The sequence below is a fragment of the Hydra viridissima genome, unplaced genomic scaffold (assembly GCF_058129835.1).
Source record: "Hydra viridissima isolate aposymbiotic clone 2 unplaced genomic scaffold, HvirCarnegie_v1 scaffold_3, whole genome shotgun sequence".
NCBI lineage: Eukaryota > Metazoa > Cnidaria > Hydrozoa > Anthoathecata > Hydridae > Hydra > Hydra viridissima.
The window spans coordinates 9,870,606-9,890,793 of record NW_028324302.1 but is presented as its reverse complement, the minus strand read 5'-3'; positions in this window follow the sequence as shown (position 1 = coordinate 9,890,793).

Sequence of the window (20,188 nt, the reverse complement as noted above, 5' to 3'; positions counted from 1 at the left end):
AAACTTGACTCACCGTAGTGCGCAATCGTCCCTTATTATTAAATCGATATCTTCTTCAAGCAAAACTGCAGGTCTTCCCCTCATTAATACCTTTGGCGTTAATCCTTGATTATCGAATTGGTCACCTTGGTAACAAAGTGGCCTATTGTTCATAGCGCATTCCACATCCAACAATACTTCTTCCAATTCAAAGAAGCTTAGGATGCCCTTACCAATTGTTTTTGACAAACTTTTCTTCATTATTCCAATTGATCTTTCAAACAAACCTCCCCACCACGGCTCTCTTGATAAATTAAACCTCCATTTTATGGCTGTGGTAGCAAGATAGTTTGCGAGATTTTCATCCTTCTTAAGTGTTAGTAACCATTTCCCTGTTGCCACAAATGTCTTTGCGTTATCACTAATCATCATTTGTGGTGGTCCTTTTCTTGCAACAAACTCCTTTAAAATTCTCTGAAACTCTCCAGCCGATAGATTATGACAAAGTCTAAGGTAGACAGCTCTTGTACATGCGCATGCAAACAGTTCAACATAACATTTTTCGACCAACTTTTCTGCCGCTTTATACTTTAGCGGACCGGGAAAATCAACCCCTGTAACCGTAAACGGTTCGGTATCTTTAGTTCTAAAGCGTGGTAACATTGCTCTCGTTGGCGGTAACAGCGGTTTCACTCTATATCTCTTACATAGATTGCATTCACGAATGACCTTTTTTACGGCAACTCTCAAATTTGGGATCCAAAATCTTTCTCTTATGCTACTCATTGTATCTCCTACTCCCCCGTGTAACGTTTTCGCGTGATGATGCTCCATAATCCTTAGAGTTAGTTGAAAACCTTTTGGTACAAATATTGGATTATACCTGGAGACTTTTCCGTGACATCTCCAAAGCTGTTTTTCATCCTGTTTAAGTTCCACATCAGACTTTATTGCAACAGCTTCTTGTAGTAACTTAAGATTCATCAACTCCGCTTCTATCATCTCTTCAGCTTTCAGTGGTCCTAATATTTTTTCTTTATTCTGTTAATTGTAAATAAACCTTTTCATGAAAGATGATATTCTTATGATCTTCCAATACTTGTGTTTACTCATCATTTCTTTAAATACAGCTATTCACGAAAGTTTAAACGATTGCAGAATTTTTATCAAGTATGTTTGGTTTTTGTTTAATAAAGAAAAACTGTAAAATGATATCGACTTAATTTTTTTTATTTATTAAAGAAAAAAGTAATTAGCTTTAAAATTAATATGAACATCTTATAAAAATTTTAATATTTTGTTAGTTAAAAGCTATTACAAAAAATCTTATAGGAAAGATAAGAAGCACAAAAGTTTAAACGAATTGCAACATTCGAACAAAAAATGAAAAAAAAAGCCAAATTAATATTTGAAGTGTCCTCCTTTGTTTTTATAGCAAAGATTAACTCGTTTATGCATTGATTCAACTAATTTCATGCACATTACGCGAGGTACCTTCAGCCAGTACTCATTCAAAAGTTGCTTTAAATGCTGAGTTGATTGAATTTCATGGTATGTCAGTTGATTGTCGATCCAAGACCAAATATTTTCGATTGGGTTGAGATCTGGTGATCTAGGGCACCAGGGCATCACATTGAACTTTTTTTTCAAAAAATATTCTTTGATTGAGTGTGCTGTATGAGCTGAAGCCCCGTCTTGTTGAAAGATGAATTGCTTGCTTCTGCCATACAAGTGTCTGATTGATGGAACTAAACACGTTTCCAATGTGTTCTTGTAGGTGCATTGATTAGTTCGGCCTTCATACAGCTCACAGAAGACCATACCTTTGTGAGAAAAACATCCCCAGATGCCAACCGAACCTCCACCGCCTTGTCGACGATGTTGCAAAAACCTGTCTGAATATTTCTCAGTTGCAAATCTTTTGACATAGATTCTTCCCTTGCGGTTTACAACTTGAAAGTTAGCTTCATCACTCCAAATAACTTTTGCCCAATGTTCTACAGAATATATATAGGCAAATGCCGGTTCTGGGACATGAGCATGAACACCGATGCAAAACGCAAAATAAACGCTTTAATTTTTTATGGAAATAATGTCTCAAACGCCGATTTTTCAGTATTCAAGGATGATATTGATTGTTTTTCACTTTTAAAAAGCGTGTATCCTTTTAAAAATGGTTTCTTCAAAATTTAAAGCCTTGTTCTCCTGTGTCTTTTATCATCTTTTGAGCTGAGTGTTATCACAAGCTTGTTTTGTAGTGTCCAATAGCCAAGGTTCTGTGAGTGCCATCATTCAATAGGATCCTTTTGTCATCGTTAGCGCTGAGTGCGACTTTGTTGATTTCTTCGGTGTAGACGTCATGAAGATGGGATCTGAAAACGTTCATGGTTGCAAGCTTTTCTTGTTTACCCTTCAAGCAGTCGTAGTAGTCTTGATGAGTGTTACCACAAGGTATTAATGACGTCCTGAAAGTCAAGACCTTCATTCAATTTTTTCAGGACGTAAAGACACAAGTGACCGCAATAAGAGGTATGACCAAACTGTACTCTTTCGCTGTTGTAATAAACGGGGCTTTTTAAGTAGTTAACCAGTTCGACAAAAGGAGGTTGAGCATAAGAATCAAAGCTGTATTTCTTATCGCCGTCTTTGTACCAGCACACCCAATGAAATCCTCCAGTGCTTGAGTCACCAGTGTTTGCAATGCCACATTCTTTTCTTCTTAGTTTTTTCGGTAACTCGTCTCTTACAAGAACGCCTCTAAAGTTTTTTAATTTTAACTGTTTAGCAGCCTTTATCAGTTGAAAGTTGGTTAAGGCTTCGTTGGGTAAAACAATTCCTTCAACGTTAATCATTTTTAAAAATTTGTTAAAAAGTTTAAATTAAATGATTCATGGAAATTCTTCGAATTTTTAGAGAATGGAGCCTAAAATGGGTATGCTATTGAAGGGTGAATTGGGACCGAGAAGTAAACCAGAACCAGAAATAAGAGTGGTTGCAAGCGTACCGAGCAAGGGGAGTAGAGCACCGATGAAACCTCCTGTTATTTCATGTCCTTTTCCAGTTTTAACAAAGAGTCCTTTTCCAGTTTTAACAAAGAGTCCATCGCCTTGAGTATTTCCAATCCAAGGTTTTAAGAATAAGCCAGAGCCAAATTTGGTTATTTTTATACCTTTTCCATCTTTGCTCAAGTAAAATGTTTTGGCTTTATTATGATTGACACCTCGTCCAGCGATAGAATCAACCATAGCAGAGCCAGCAGATGAAGCAAGTCCACCCAATAAACCTTTTGCTAGTACTGGAGCTGCACGAGAGGCAAGCGTTCCTAATAAAGGTAAAAGAGAACCGATGAATCCTCCTTCCACTTTTGCGTTGTGCATGAGTTGTTTTTTTGCTGAGTTTGAGGGTGACACCTTTTCCAGCTTCGTAGGCCTTTCTAATTTGGTTGAGTTGTGTGCTAGTGACAGCAAGAACATGTTCACCGTTCAAGTCTTGATGAGTGAGTTTTATGCTAGCAACAGTTTTGTCTTGAACGGCTTTTCTAATTTTATCAGCTTGTCCTTGCGAGATGTTGAGTTTAATGTTTTGATACATTTTATAGAGTTAAGAAATTTATTTATTTCACTTCTCGAATGTGATAACGAATCGTGATGTCCTCACCGCGAAAATCGATTAAATCTCCATTTTGATCAATGATGCGAGTAACCATGGTTGAAATTTCAAGAAGCTTAACAGGAAGATAAATTAAATGCATTGGTCTTTCGATGATTTTGTAACCAGGGTTAACATTAGGATAAAAGGAGTAGATGCAATTGAGTTGAGTTCCATTAATGTAGGATGATCCGATAACGTTGTTAACAATTCTGATGGTGTTGCAGCTTAAAATTTTAGCAATATGATCAGACTCGTATTCGGAATTGGAATTTAATTTTCTTTTAGTAAACCCTAAAACTGAGGCGATGCTGTTCTCCACGTCAAAGTCAATCAGATAATTCATACCAAGTTTAATGCTTGATTTTAAAGTATTAATGTTGATTCCAATTTGAAGGTTGTTTGAAGAGTAGTTAATTTTATTTGCGATGATATAGCTTCCACGTTGAGCTGTTTTTATCATGTTTAAAATGGACTTTTGCAGATAGTCGTTGATGTCTTTAATTTCATAGCTTCCATCAGGAACGATAATGGTTTCCCAATGAGCACCATTGTTCATGCTGTATTTGAACGAATTGTTTTTACTGTTTATGTTTGGAATGCTATTGTACGTTTCCAATCCGAGAAAAGCCATTTCATAACTTTTTCCTTTCTCGAAAACGATTTTGTCTAAAAATTCAGTCGTGATAACACTTGATTTACCATCCACGTCAATGATTATACCAGGCATTTTTTACGTTGAGAAAATTTTTTTAGATCATCTCATGATCAGTGGAAAAAGGCAAAATCGTCAAACCCGCTTCGGTATTTTCCATTATCTTTTTCAGAGGAGAGATCAATGACGGCAAATCCACGATGTTTAGACCAGCAATCTCTACAAAACGTTCTAAATTCTTTTATGTCCATATCACATGAGGCGTGTCTTTTATAAATTTCACCAACAGTTCCATCGTCCTGAGGAAAGAGGCAAATAAAATTGGCATTGGTTCTAATAGCATGCCCATCAAGATCGAAAAAATTTTGAGCAAGGTAAAACATGTCGACGTTGGAGTGCCTTCCGTGTGTGTAGTATTTTTCACACATGCTTTGCTTTTCTCCTTTTAAATCGTCGAAGATCATTAAATTGTTTTTTGTTCGATCAAGTTCGGAAGGGTCAGACACATCTTCTTCACTTTCGAAAAATTGACACTCTATGTTATCAGATCCTTGGAAAGAATTTTTTGAAAGTTCATTAATCGCATCTTTAGGGTTTAAATTCAATTTTTTCATCTTGTTTTTATTAAGCAATTGGAAAATGAGTTCTTTTGGAAGGTTATTTTCAAAGCCTTTTTTGAGTATTTGATATTCAGGTTGGAAAAGGGATTTGCCAAAGACTTGCAAGTTGTTATAATCCAGCCATCCAGGTCTTAATAACAGGTTTAACATCAATGTTGTTTTTCCACAGCCAGATTTTCCAACGATGAGTCCTCGAATGTCTCTTGGAAAGAATTTGTTATGATTTCTTGTGCTTTCTTTATCATATGACAAATCAACAATGTCCATTTTTATGTTAAAAAAACTTATTTATATATGTTAAAATGTACTGCGTTAAATGCAAAAGAGAAACTGAAACCATTCACTTGAAAAAGGAATGACAAAAAACAATAGACCAATGTTAAAAGGGACTTGCGACTCTTGCGGAACGACCAAATGCAAGTTTATTTCTTCGCATGCGCTCGATGGATCATCTTTTTCAAGATCATCTGCTACAAAAGGAGGTGATTTGGTGGAATCGATCAATAAGCTGTCGAGCAAAGTGAAGCTTCCATGGGCAAAATTTCCAGGAGAAATGCATATTCCTGGGATGAACTTTGCAGGACCCGGCACAAACCTGGACAAAAGGCTCACATCCACCGACATGTATCAAGATTGGAGCAAGCCAGTAGACAGAGTAGACAATGCAGCGTATCACCATGATTTGGCTTATAAATATTTAAACGACGTTAAAAGCAGAAATTTAGCAGATCAGATGATGCTTGAGGAGATGAATTCGATTCCCAATCCCACTCAAAGAGAGATCAACGAGAGAAAGCTTATCGCTCCCATCATCAAAGCCAAAGCTAAATTTGGATTAGGTGTGAGTGATTTGAAATGGACGGATCAGCTTGCAGAGGAGCTTCATAAACCGGTCATTCACCATTTTAAAAGAAGAAGGGTGATTGTGAACGACATGGATGAGATATGGGCTGCAGATTTGGTGGACATGCAATCGTTTTCAAAATTTAACAACGGCGTAAAATATTTGCTCATGGTGATTGATGTGTTTTCAAAGTATGGATGGATCGTTCCGTTAAAAAGCAAAACAGGCTTTGAAGTAGCTGAAGCGTTGAAAAAGATTTTTGAAAAAAGAAAATGCGTCAAATTGTGGGTGGATAAAGGAAAAGAATTTTACAACAAGCACGTGAGAGCGTTGGGTGTTCAATTGTATTCCACTGAAAACGAGGAAAAAAGCTGCGTTGTTGAGCGATGGAACAGAACGATGAAAGAGAGAATGTTTAAATATTTTTCAGCCAACAATACCAATAAATACATTTACGTTTTGGATGAGATGGTGAAAAATTACAACAACACAAAGCACTCTTCCATTAAAATGACTCCAGTGGAAGCTAGTGATGAAAAGAATAAAGGTAGGGTATGGTGGAATCTGTATGGAAAGGATCAAACATTACCAGCAAAACCGAAATTTTCTATGGGTGATTAAGTGCGAATCACAAAAAAGAAGTCTCATTTTGAAAAGGGGTATACACCGAGATGGACTGAAGAGGTTTTTACCGTGTCAAAAGTTCAGTATACGGATCCTCCCACGTATAAAATCGCTGATGCTAACGGTGAAGAAATTCAAGGCACTTTTTATGAGCAGGAGATGCAAAAGACGCATCAAGATATATTCAGGATTGAAAAAATCGTTCGAAAGACTAATAAAAAATCATTGGTCAAATGGTTGGGGTATCCAGACTCGTTTAATTCGTGGGTGAACAACGATGAATTAATCCGTTTGCAAAAATGATCTAAAAATTAGAAGAATTTTCCAAAAATGCATGCTCCTCACAAGTTTTTTAGAAATGTTGCCTCAGCAGAAGTTCACAGTTTGGAATTGCAACTAAAATTTTTAGAAGAGAGGATCAGAGAGTTGGAGGAAAGAAAACCGAGTAACATTATTTTTTATACGAAAACGTTGGATCATCCACCCTATTACAACACGAACAGACAGTATGAGATTTTTGCTCAGAAAGACATTAAATTTGTTGCTCTCTCCCATACAACGATAGCTTTATCCATTGGACTGAATTTGGAAAGAGGTGTTGCAGTGGTGACATTAATGAATAAAATCACTGAGCAGTTGAATTATAGAAAGAACGAAGTTATTATTTCAGAGTCTGTAGATAACGTTATTATGGACGTGAACAGCAACAGCAAAGAGGACGTGATTGTTAAAAAGGGCGAAAAGTTCTGCACGATTACGCACATTGATTTAAAATAATCTTTCTTAATGAAAAAAATGGAGATATTGAATGAAAAAATTTATCCAGTTCTTCCAACGGCTCCAGTGGATGATGGACACGTTTACCGTCTTCAGAAGATTGGTGAGATTCAGAAAGAAATAGAAACTGAAAAAGCAAAGAGAGTTCATCTCAGCAAAAAGTACCATCGCGTTTTCAGGATCATTTCGAATGTGGACAATACGATGCAAGGATTATGCATAGCATTGGGTGCAACTGGAATAGGACTTTTGTCAACAATTATTGCAAGTCCAGCAGCGATTGCGTGTGAAGGGGTGGCTATTGGAATGGGTTTTTTATCGATTGTTGGCAGTCAAGTGAATAAAAGAATGGCTTTGAAAGCGGAAAAGCACGAAAAGATAAAAGTGTTAGCAGAGTCAAAGTTGAACACGATCAGCGAGCACATTTCCAAAGCGTTGATGGATAATAAAATAAGCGATTCAGAGTTTCAGTTGATTTTAGAAGAGCTTCAAAAGTCTAAGACCATGATGGGGGAAATACGAACCAAAGCCAAAAACGGAATAGATGAATTGGCTAAAGAGAACTTGATCCAAAAAGGCCGAGATGACGCGATTCAAGCGTTCAACAATTTTTATAAGAAGGGATAACATTAATGTGAAAACTGATTTAGGATATTTTGTCTACGTATTTTAAAAAGATGTTTTTCTTTAAAATAGTATTTTAAAAAGATGTTTTTCTTTAAAATTTCATCTCTTTTATCAGAGTCTTGACCCTGATAAAAGAGATGAAATTGTGAGAGAGATTAATGAGAGAAGAAAGAGGATTTATCAGAACAGCATCAACGACAACATTTCAGAGTCAAATTTTCAAGCTAATGCGAGCAAGCTGTTTAAGCCGCTCATCGAAAGCAACGAGAAGATGCTCAACGGATCTAAAAAATTTGTATCCAAAATGCCTTTTGAAGTGAATAAAGTGGAGATGACATTATTGTTGGTGATGAAAGGTATGAAAGAACAAAGGATCTTTGGGAGCTCATGACAAAGTTTGAAATACCGAGCGAGTATACGGATGAAGACTTGCAAAATTATGAAAAAATTTTTATGGACAGTGATGCTATACGATCTGATACGAAGCCGAATAAACCGAAAGCTTCAAGAAGACCAAAGTATCAGAAACTTATTGCTCCTATTTGGGAAAAAATGATGCGCATTGAAAAAGGGAAAAAAGGTCGTGGAGTGATTATTCTTCCGAGCGATCCGAATGCGTTGGTGGAAAAGCTTGAATTGAGTATTGCTTCCTGGCATGCTGGAAATACGGGATCTAGAAATGAGACTGTTGCTATTTGTGATGAGCTGTTGAGACAGAAGGAGATTAATAAATCGGAGTACAAATCGTTAATGAAAACGATTGATAAAATTTAATGCGACATTGTCACCACGGATCCAAAGGATTTAACGTCATGAGATGATCTAAAAAGAAAATGCTTATTTAAAAATGCTCATTGTGAACAAAAGAAGATATGCGAAAAAGAACGTTGTTGGAGGAGGTGGTATTCTAGACTTGATTAAAAATTTCATCAAAACCCAGCTAGCACACTTACGTTGGGCCAACGTATGTAAAACCATCGCGAACGTCGGCTGTTTTTTCCAATGCAAAACCAACGTTGATCCAATGTCATATGTTTAATTATGAAATTAATACCGACCCAGCTAGCACACTTACGTTGGGCCAACGTATGTAAAACCATCGCGAACGTCGGCTGTTTTTTCCAATGCAAAACCAACGTTGATCCAATGTCATATGTTTAATTATGAAATTAATACCGACGGAACTAAAAACAACTGGAAAATTTACATTGGTCCAACGTATGTTTTTACATCGTAAAAAGTTAATTGCTTTTACGATGTAAATCCAACGTTGATCCAATGTATTTAAATTGATATTGATTCAACCAACGTTGAACAAATGTATGTTTTTACATCGCAAAAAGTTTATTGTTTTTACGATCTAAACCCAACGTTGATCCAATGTAATCCCAGCTAACACAATACGTTAGGGCACGTTCTAAGAACGTTCTGTAAAAGTTCTTTGAGGTATTGAGTATTTTGAGTCCTCCGGCCGATGCCTTGCAGACTTGCCCGAACCTCTCCAGGGAAGACCCAGAAGCACGTCGACCCTGAGTTTGCCTCCCCTTTGAGGAACGGGCGGAAAAAAAGAAAAGTATCTGTTTAATACAAGTACACCGGCCTAGCCAGCTCGCCATCAATCCAAGTGACTACACTTGATCTTAGCCATTAGGCCGAGAAGCGTAAAAGTTCTTTGAGAATATTCACCTAACTTTTTTTTAGCTTCAGTCTGACAGCAGTTTGGCATAAGTTAAAACTGTAAAAGTCGTAATCACCAAACTTGCGCAGTTGCGTTTCAAAAAAACTTTCCTAAGTTTTTGCGTAAGTTTAGCACTGTCGGTATTCACCAAACTGAAATGGTTTCACCAAACTTTTTAGAAACTTGCTCTCCTCAATTTTCGCAAGTAAAGTTAAGTTTGTAATGAGCTGCCCTTAACTTTGGCGTAACTTTAAAATCACTTAATAATGAGAATGGCATTACATTATTATGATGCATATGTAATTCTATTGTCAGATTGATATATTATTAGGGATCTTAACATACATAAATTATATATATTATAAAAAGGTTTAATAATAATCATAGATATTAATAAAAAACAACTGAATTTTAATGATATAACATCTTATTAAGATGTTATATTATTATATATATTAAGCTTAATATATCTTATATGTAATGATATAGCATCTTATATTAGATGATATATTGTCATATTGTTAATATGACATAATTTAATATCTTTATAATGTGTGTATATATATATATATATATATATATATATATATATATATATATATATATATATATATATATATATATATGATTTGAATGTTGACATCTTGTATAAGAGTGTATGTTATGTTAATAAAAAACATCAAATAATACGAATTCTCTAAATACAAATATTAATTTATGATGAATTAATATTTTATCATAATCATAATCATCATAAATTAATATTTGTATTTAGAGAATTCGTATTATTTGATGTTTTTTATTAACTATATATATATATATATATATATATATATATATATATATATATATATATATATATATATATATATATATATATATATATATATAATAGCATAACATCTTTTTCATAGCAAAAGTACTGATAGCACTAAGGCTTTTATCAACTGGGAGTTTTCAACCAGTAATTAGTAAGAATTATTAGTTAATACCAAAAAGATTAGCTACAATCTTATGATTCTTTATTGTTAAACATGCTTGTTATTAATGGATTGTTACAAATGCAACTTAAAGGTGGTGGTTTATACAGGGTTTTTATTCAACCTAAAATGCCTAGCAAACCTAAAGGTAGCAAAAATCCCAGGGAAAACCTGGAAAACTTGGTTTACAGAAGAAAAAGAAAAAAGAAATAAAATAAAATTTATTTTTTCTCTATATGGAAATATGAAACTTTATTATTGTGTAGCAAAAATCAAACAAACTCTAATTTTTTTAACTTAGCATAATAGATTGTCAAAAGATTAATTTTTATACTGCACCCTCCTACTCTTCCTAAATTGTGATTTTATATTTTTGCAGACTTTTGGTAAGGTTACTGTATTTTTCAAGTTATTTAGAGTTTAACCTTGTCAAAGTTCACTTTTCTCTCAGATAACTAACTTGCTTTGCTTAATTAAAATATAGTAGTCAATATGTATATTTCGTTCACATGTTGTTTCATGTAATTTTAGGTGACACCTCTCATGGAAGCCAGTCAAGCTACAGTTGCACACTTCGCCAGTTTTACAAATATTTTATTCAGCACTATCATCACCTTGTCAGATGGTATGATAGTCCAGAGGAGATGGCTGAAACAAAGAGAAAGTACTTTCAATCATTCGGAGTTAAAGGTCTCCTTGGTGTAATAGATGGTACAATGATACAAATCAAAGGATTTACTATGGCTGATGAGCCAGCATATATTTGCAGGTAAACTCATCATTTTAATTTAATACCTGATCATTTTGATTTGATACCTGATCATTTTGATTACATTACTTTAGGTCATTAGTCAAAAAGTTTAAAGTATACACTGCTTGGCCTACTTACACAGGCATAGTTAACATGAGAAACTTAAAAAGCTTTTGTTTCACAGATTTATTCTGTCTCTGTATGTTTGCATGTAATGCATGCAAGGTTCAAAAAAAATATTTCTGCTCTATTATTCTTTATAAAAAAAAAAACTATCTTTCCTTTTTTTTTAGGTGCTAATGCTTTTTATGCTGTATTTTATTTCACATTATTATGTTATTATAAAGGGCTTCATGTTGTTAATAATATGTAAAAAAATATATTTGATTTATGAAGAGACATTTCTTCAATTTCACAAAGTGCAACATGTTTATTACAAAAGTTGAAGTTTTTTTTAATATTTTAAATACCACATCATAGTTCTTTAAAGTTTGAAAACATCAAGTTAGTTAACATAAGTGCTAAACTTAAAACAATATTATAATATAAGGTCATATAGTTTAAGGTGAACAGCTGTTCTAACATGGTGTCAATATTTCCCAAAAAGGTTTTAGCTGCTCTCAGGATTTTTAAAAATTTTAACATTTTGAAGATTTTTAGCTTCTTTTTTTTAAAAAAGAAATCCTGTTTTGAACTGTCAGGTTGTCATTGATGCTGATGGAAAGTTTAGAGATGTTGTTGCAAAGTATCCTGGATTGTGCCATGATGCCTTTATTTTTTCTAATTCTGCATTAAAACAGACATTAGAATATGATCCAAATGCAGGTTTCTCAAACCAACCAAATTCGACTTGGTATTTTAAGAAGAGCACAAACCAAAAACTAAATATTTGCAATTATAAAGAAGTGATTGGAGTCTGAGAACAAGAATACATCATAAAGTTTGCCCAGGGCAATGAGTCAATAAAATAGTATTAACATCAAGAATGACATGTTATTCTTTGTTTGTAAATGAATAACTATGTAATGATAATGTTATATATATATATATATATATATATATATATATATATATATATATATATATATATATATATATATATATATATATATATATATATATGAGCTTTTTCACTGCAAGAGGTGTTATTTTGTGTTACATATATTTTTAAATTGTATACAGTTCAGCCAGTTGTGTCCATTATCCTTGACATGTAATAAATAAATCATAGTCTTTCAAATAAGCTTGATATGTAATTCAGCTGATAAAAATAATAAATTTGTACTTGTCAAGTAAATCTCTGAAAGGTCAAAAAAGCATTACATGTATATGGTTGGTTAAGTTGTATGTTAAGCAGTAGCTTTATAAGAGTAAAGATTGCGTTTAAATTTTTAGTAAACTCCATTTGAAAATATTCTTCTAAAATTAAACGTTCAACTGAATAAATTTATATATTATTAACTTTTTATATAGTATTAGCTTTTTTAACTTTGTTATTGTTTTTACTTTTACTATTTAGTATTGTCTTTACCTTATGCTGCTTTCCATCTTAACAAAGCAGTAAAATCAACCGATGCGGATATTGAAGAGGTGATAAAACAATGGTTAAGATATGCATGCGATCGTGATAGCGGAAGGAGGGCGGGAAACAGGAAAAAACTAAAGAAAAAAATCCATAATGAACAAGAAAGCGATGAATTTTATGAGAGTAGTGATATATAGTTTGTTTTCTTTTGAATAATATAATCTTTACCATGTTAAACGGTGTTCTTTCTGTATACGTATTGCCTTTAAGCGAAAGGGTTTATCTAAAGAATCTATTTAGAATGCGGCGCCAAGTATTTGGCATTTCTATATAGAGACGCAACGTCGAATCAAAATAAAATACGACGTTGATTCAACATAAAATACAAATTTGAATCAACATAAATACAACATTGAATCAACATAAATACAACGTTGAATAAACATAAAATACAACTTGAATAAACATACAAAACAACGTTGGATCAACATAAAATACAACGTTGAATCAACGTAAAGTACAACGTTGAACAAACATAAAATACAACGTGGAATCAACATAAAATACAACGTTGAACAAACATAAAATACAACGTTGAATCAACATAAAATACAACGGTGAATCAACATAAATACAACGTTTAATAAACATAAAATACAACGTTGAAACAACATAAAATATAACGTTGGATCAGCATAAAATACAACGTTGAATAGGCATTATATACAGCACTGCGCCAACGTAAAATCCTACACTGTACCGACTTAAAATAAATGTTGTTCCAACGTTGGATTTTTGTTGTTGGCGACGTCGCATTTGTAACCATAATGATATAAAAACAACGTTGGCAACCGACGTTGGGCCAACGCTCCGCGCGACATTGTTCTAATGTTTTAACAACGTATAAGTGCTAGCTGGGGACGGAACTAAAAACAACTGGAAAATTTACATTGGTCCAACGTATGTTTTTACATCGTAAAAAGTTAATTGCTTTTACGATGTAAATCCAACGTTGATCCAATGTATTTAAATTGACATTGATTCAACCAACGTTGAATAAATGTATGTTTTTACATCGCAAAAAGTTTATTGTTTTTACGATCTAAACCCAACGTTGATCCAATGTAATCCCAGCTAACACAATACGTTCGGGCACGTTCTGTAAAAGTTCTTTAAGGTATTGAGTATTTTGAGTCCTCCGGCCGATGCCTTGCAGACTTGCCCGAACCTCTCCAGGGAAGACCCAGAAGCACGTCGACCCTGAGTTTGCCTCCCCTTTGAGGAACGGGCGGAAAAAAAGAAAAGTATCTGTTTAATACAAGTACACCGGCCTAGCCAGCTCGCCATCAAACCAAGTGACTACACTTGATCTTAGCCATTGGGCCGAGAAGCGTAAAAGTTCTTTGAGCATATTCACCTAACTTTTTTTTAGCTTCAGTCTGACATCAGTTTGGCATAAGTTAAAACTGTAAAAGTCGTAATCACCAAACTTGCGCAGTTGCGTTTCAAAAAAAATTTCCCTAAGTTTTTGCGTAAGTTTAGCACTGTCGGTATTCACCTAACTGAAATGGTTTCACCAAACTTTTTAGAAACTTGCTCTCCTCAATTTTCGCAAGTAAAGTTAAGTTTGTAATGAGCTGCCCTTAACTTTGGCGTAACTTTAAAATCACTAAATAATGAGAATGGCATTACATTATTATGATGCATATGTAATTCTATTGTCAGATTGATATATTATTAGGGATCTTAACATACATAAATTATATATATTATAAAAAGGTTTAATAATAATCATAGATATTAATAAAAAACAACTGAATTTTAATGATATAACATCTTATTAAGATGTTATATTATTATATATATTAAGCTTAATATATCTTATATGTAATGATATAGCATCTTATATTAGATGATATATTGTCATATTGTTAATATGACATAATTTAATATCTTTATAATGTATATATATATATATATATATATATATATATATATATATATATATATATATATATATATATATATATATATATATATATATATATATATATATATATATATATATATATATGCATAACATCTTTATAAAATGTTATATTATGCGAGGATTTGTATTATACAAGTCCCTGTACAACAATATAACATCTTATAAAGATATAATATTTTTATTATTAAATATATTTTCTTCTTCAGAAATTTTTTTTAAAAAGGTACATGTCTTATTAAGTATTATGATCATAATTCATATTGTTGTTTTAACAACTTTATAAAAGTTTAGTCAAAATGGATATTCCAATTATTCTAGCTGCACATGGTCAAGATCAAATTTGGTTTTGCTTTAAGCAATTACTCTGATGTGGAATGTCTTCAAAAACTTCATTTACCAAAAAATAATATAAGAGATATTGTCAACACTTTACACGATGATTTGTCAACAATCATATTGAGAAGCAACCCAATTTTTTCAGAAGCAAAAGTACTGATAGCACTAAGGCTTTTATCAACTGGGAGTTTTCAACCAGTAATTAGTAAGAATTATTAGTTAATACCAAAAAGATTAGCTACAATCTTATGATTCTTTATTGTTAAACATGCTTGTTATTAATGGATTGTTACAAATGCAACTTAAAGGTGGTGCTTTATACAGGGTTTTTATTCAACCTAAAATGCCTAGCAAACCTAAAGGTAGCAAAAATCCCAGGGAAAACCTGGAAAACTTGGTTTACAGAAGAAAAAGAAAAAAGAAATAAAATAAAATTTATTTTTTCTCTATATGGAAATATGAAACTTTATTATTGTGTAGCAAAAATCAAACAAACCCTAATTTTTTTAACTTAGCATAATAGATTGTCAAAAGATTAATTTTTATACTGCACCCTCCTACTCTTCCTAAATTGTGATTTTATATTTTTGCAGACTTTTGGTAAGGTTACTGTATTTTTCAAGTTATTTAGAGTTCAACCTTGTCAAAGTTCACTTTTCTCTCAGATAACTTAGCAAAGCAAGTTTTTGTAACTTGCTTTGCTTAATTAAAATATAATAGTCAATATGTATATTTTGTTCACATGTTGTTTCATGTAATTTTAGGTGACACCTCTCATGGAAGCCAGTCAAGCTACAGTTGCACACTTCGCCAGTTTTACAAATATTTTATTCAGCACTATCATCACCTTGTCAGATGGTATGATAGTCCAGAGGAGATGGCTGAAACAAAGAGAAAGTACTTTCAATCATTCGGAGTTAAAGGTCTCCTTGGAGTAATAGATGGTACAATGATACAAATCAAAGGATTTACTATGGCTGATGAGCCAGCATATATTTGCAGGTAAACTCATCATTTTAATTTAATACCTGATCATTTTGATTTGATACCTGATCATTTTGATTATATTACTTTAGGTCATTAGTCAAAAAGTTTAAAGTATACACTGCTTGGCCTTCTTACACAGGCATAGTTAACATGAGAAACTTAAAAAGCTTTTGTTTCACAGATTTATTCTGTCTCTGTATGTTTGCATGTAATGCATGCAAGGTTCCAAAAAAATATTTCTGCTCTATTATTCTTTATAAAAAAAAAAACTATATTTCCTTTTTTTTTAGGTGCTAATGCTTTTTATGCTGTATTTTATTTCACATTATTATGTTATTATAAAGGGCTTCATGTTGTTAATAATATGTAAAAAGATATATTTGATTTATGAAGAGACATTTCTTCAATTTCACAAAGTGCAACATGTTTATTACAAAAGTTGAAGTTTTTTTTAATATTTTAAATACCACATCATAGTTCTTTAAAGTTTGAAAACATCAAGTTAGTTAACATAAGTGCTAAACTTAAAACAATATTATAATATAAGGTCATATAGTTTAAGGTGAACAGCTGTTCTAACATGGTGTCAATGTTTCCCAAAAAGGTTTTTGCTGCTCTCAGGATTTTTAAAAATTTTAACATTTTGAAGATTTTTAGCTTCTTTTTTTAAAAAAAGAAATCCTGTTTTGAACTGTCAGGTTGTCAGGTTGTCATTGATGCTGATGGAAAGTTTAGAGATGTTGTTGCAAAGTATCCTGGATTGTGCCATGATGCCTTTATTTTTTCTAATTCTGCATTAAAACAGACATTAGAATATGATCCAAATGCAGGTTTCTCAAACCAACCAAATTCGACTTGGTATTTTAAGAAGAGCACAAACCAAAAACTAAATATTTGCAATTATAAAGAAGTGATTGGAGTCTGAGAACAAGAATACATCATAAAGTTTGCCCAGGGCAATGAGTCAATAAAATAGTATTAACATCAAGAATGACATGTTATTCTTTGTTTGTAAATGAATAACTATGTAATGATAATGTTATGTGTATATATATATATATATATATATATATATATATATATATATATATATATATATATATATATATATATATATATATATATATATATATATATATATGAGCTTTTTCACTGCAAGAGGTGTTATTTTATGTTACATATATTTTTAAATTGTATACAGTTCAGCCAGTTGTGTCCATTATCCTTGACATGTAATAAATAAATCATAGTCTTTCAAATAAGCTTGATATGTAATTCAGCTGATAAAAATAATAAATTTGTACTTGTCAAGTAAATCTCTGAAAGGTCAAAAAAGCATTACATGTATATGGTTGGTTAAGTTGTATGTTAAGCAGTAGCTTTATATTAGTAAAGATTGCGTTTAAATTTTTAGTAAACTCCATTTGAAAATATTCTTCTAAAATTAAACGTTCAACTGAATAAATTTATATATTATTAGCTTTTTATATAGTATTAGCTTTTTTAACTTTGTTATTGTTTTTACTTTTACTATTTAGTATTGTCTTTACTTTATGCTGCTTTCCATCTTAACAAAGCAGTAAAATCAATCGATGCGGGTATTGAAGAGGTGATAAAACAATGGTTAAGATATGCATGCGATCGTGATAGCGGAAGGAGGGCGGGAAACAGGAAAAAACTAAAGAAAAAAATCCATAATGAACAAGAAAGCGATGAATTTTATGAGAGTAGTGATATATAATTTGTTTTCTTTTGAATAATATAATCTTTACCATGTTAAACGGTGTTCTTTCTGTATACGTATTGCCTTTAAGCGAAAGGGTTTATCTAAAGAATCTATTTAGAATGCGGCGCCAAGTATTTGGCATTTCTATATAGAGACGCAACGTCGAATCAAAATAAAATACGACGTTGATTCAACATAAAATACAAATTTGAATCAACATAAATACAACATTGAATCAACATAAATACAACGTTGAATAAACATACAAAACAACGTTGGATCAACATAAAATACAACGTTGAATCAACATAAAGTACAACGTTGAACAAACATAAAATACAACGTGGAATCAACATAAAATCCAACGTTGAACAAACATAAAATACAACGTTGAATCAACATAAAATACAACGTTGAATAAACATAAAATACAACGGTGAATCAACATAAATTCAACGTTTAATAAACATAAAATACAACGTTGAAACAACATAAAATATAACGTTGGATCAGCATAAAATACAACGTTGAATAGGCATTATATACAGCACTGCGCCAACGTAAAATCCTACACTGTACCGACTTAAAATAAATGTTGTTCCAACGTTGGATTTTTGTCGTTGGCGACGTCGCATTTGTAACCATAATGATATAAAAACAACGTTGGCAACCGACGTTGGGCCAACGCTCCGCGCGACATTGTTCTAATATTTTAACAACGTATAAGTGCTAGCTGGGAAGTGCTAGCTGGGAAGAGCAGCTGCTTCAAGTATGTCAAAAGCAACAATGACTATGCTTAAAAATGCTGCATCAAGCAAAATTGGACAAGAAGCGATTACAGCTGCAAAATCTGCTTGTACTGAGTTGGCTCTTTCTGCCATTTCTGCTGCTAAAGATGCGGCTGTTGATAAAGGTAAAAAGGCCATTGTGAAATTAAAGACTGGTTCATCCATTCAAACTAGGAAAATGTCGAAACAGAATGCGATTCGAATCCAAGATCTAGTGAAGATGGGAAGAGGACTGAAGATCGCATAATTTTAAGTCTTGAAGGATGAGTGTGAAATGATATAAAAAAAATAATTCTTTTCTAAAAATGATAACTACTGATCGATTAAGACTGACTGATAAACCAGAGTATGACACTGGCATTGAAAAATTGGATTTTTTCGAGTACCTTCCAACCAATCTTGATTTAAATTCTTCAGGCACGATCACTTTTGAAATTGACTGTCAATCCATTAAAACACTACCATTATTGAAGGAGTGTTGAAAAAGAGTGATGGAACCTTTTACGAAGCCACAGACAAGATCGCCTTGGTGAATAATGCTTTGATGTATTTGTTTAACGACGTGACTTAAGACTTGTCTGGAGAGCAAGTGGAAAGAGTTATTTATCCAGGTCATGCCACTACCATTCTTGAAATGGTGAAATACCCTCACGGATTTCAGATGACAGATGGTATGAAGCAAATGTGGTTCATGGACACATCAAATCTTGTTGAAAATGAAGGATTTAAAGTTAGACGTGACCATTTGTTTGCAGACACTACATCCGTTGGCGCTTTTTCGTTCAGGATCCCTTTGAAGCACATTTTTGGTTTTTGTGAAACCTATGATAAAGTTGTTTATGGGTTCAGACACACCATCACCTTTACAAAGAAAGAATGCGATGATGCGATTTACAGAGCGGAGAGCGCTAGTATAGGAATGATTGATCTTAAAAAATTCAGGCTTTATATGCCACGCGCTGAATTGAGTGTTTCAAGAAATGCTGAATTCATGAGTTTAATAGCTCAAAAGATTCCCATTCAAATGGCTTACAAAGCAAACAAATGCGAAAGACAGCTTATTCCTGCCGGTCAAACGGAATTTACCTGGTCGCTTGGAAGAATCACGGATAAAAGCGTTCCGTCGTATATTTTGTTTGGACTTCAGACGAACAGACCCTCTAGTCAAACTGTTAATCCGTCACTATTTGACCATTGCGATATCAGCAATTTTTACGTGACTGTCAATGGAATAAAGTACCCAAATTATAATTACGACTTGAATTTTGGAGAAAAGAAAGTGACCATGGCTTATGCAGATACGTTTTCTTTTGATGAAAAATATTATGGCACAAACGAACTTGTTTGCCAATCTGGGTTGTCCTTGTTTCAATATATAAAACTGTATCCCTTGTTCTTTGTGGATATCAGCAAGCAAAAAGAAAGAGTGGCTTCAGAAACAGCTGAATTGGTGATCAACCTTAAATTTCGAACTTCAACTGTTGCAAATACCGTTATCTTTGCTGTGGTGATCTCTGACAAGCTGCTTAATTTTGTTTCAGACGGAACAAACATGAACGTTGTTTATTAGTTTCTTTTAGATCCATGGAAATGATTTTTAGTTTTTTTATCTTAAAAAATGGATAACAAAACGTTAAAAGAATTGCAAGACGA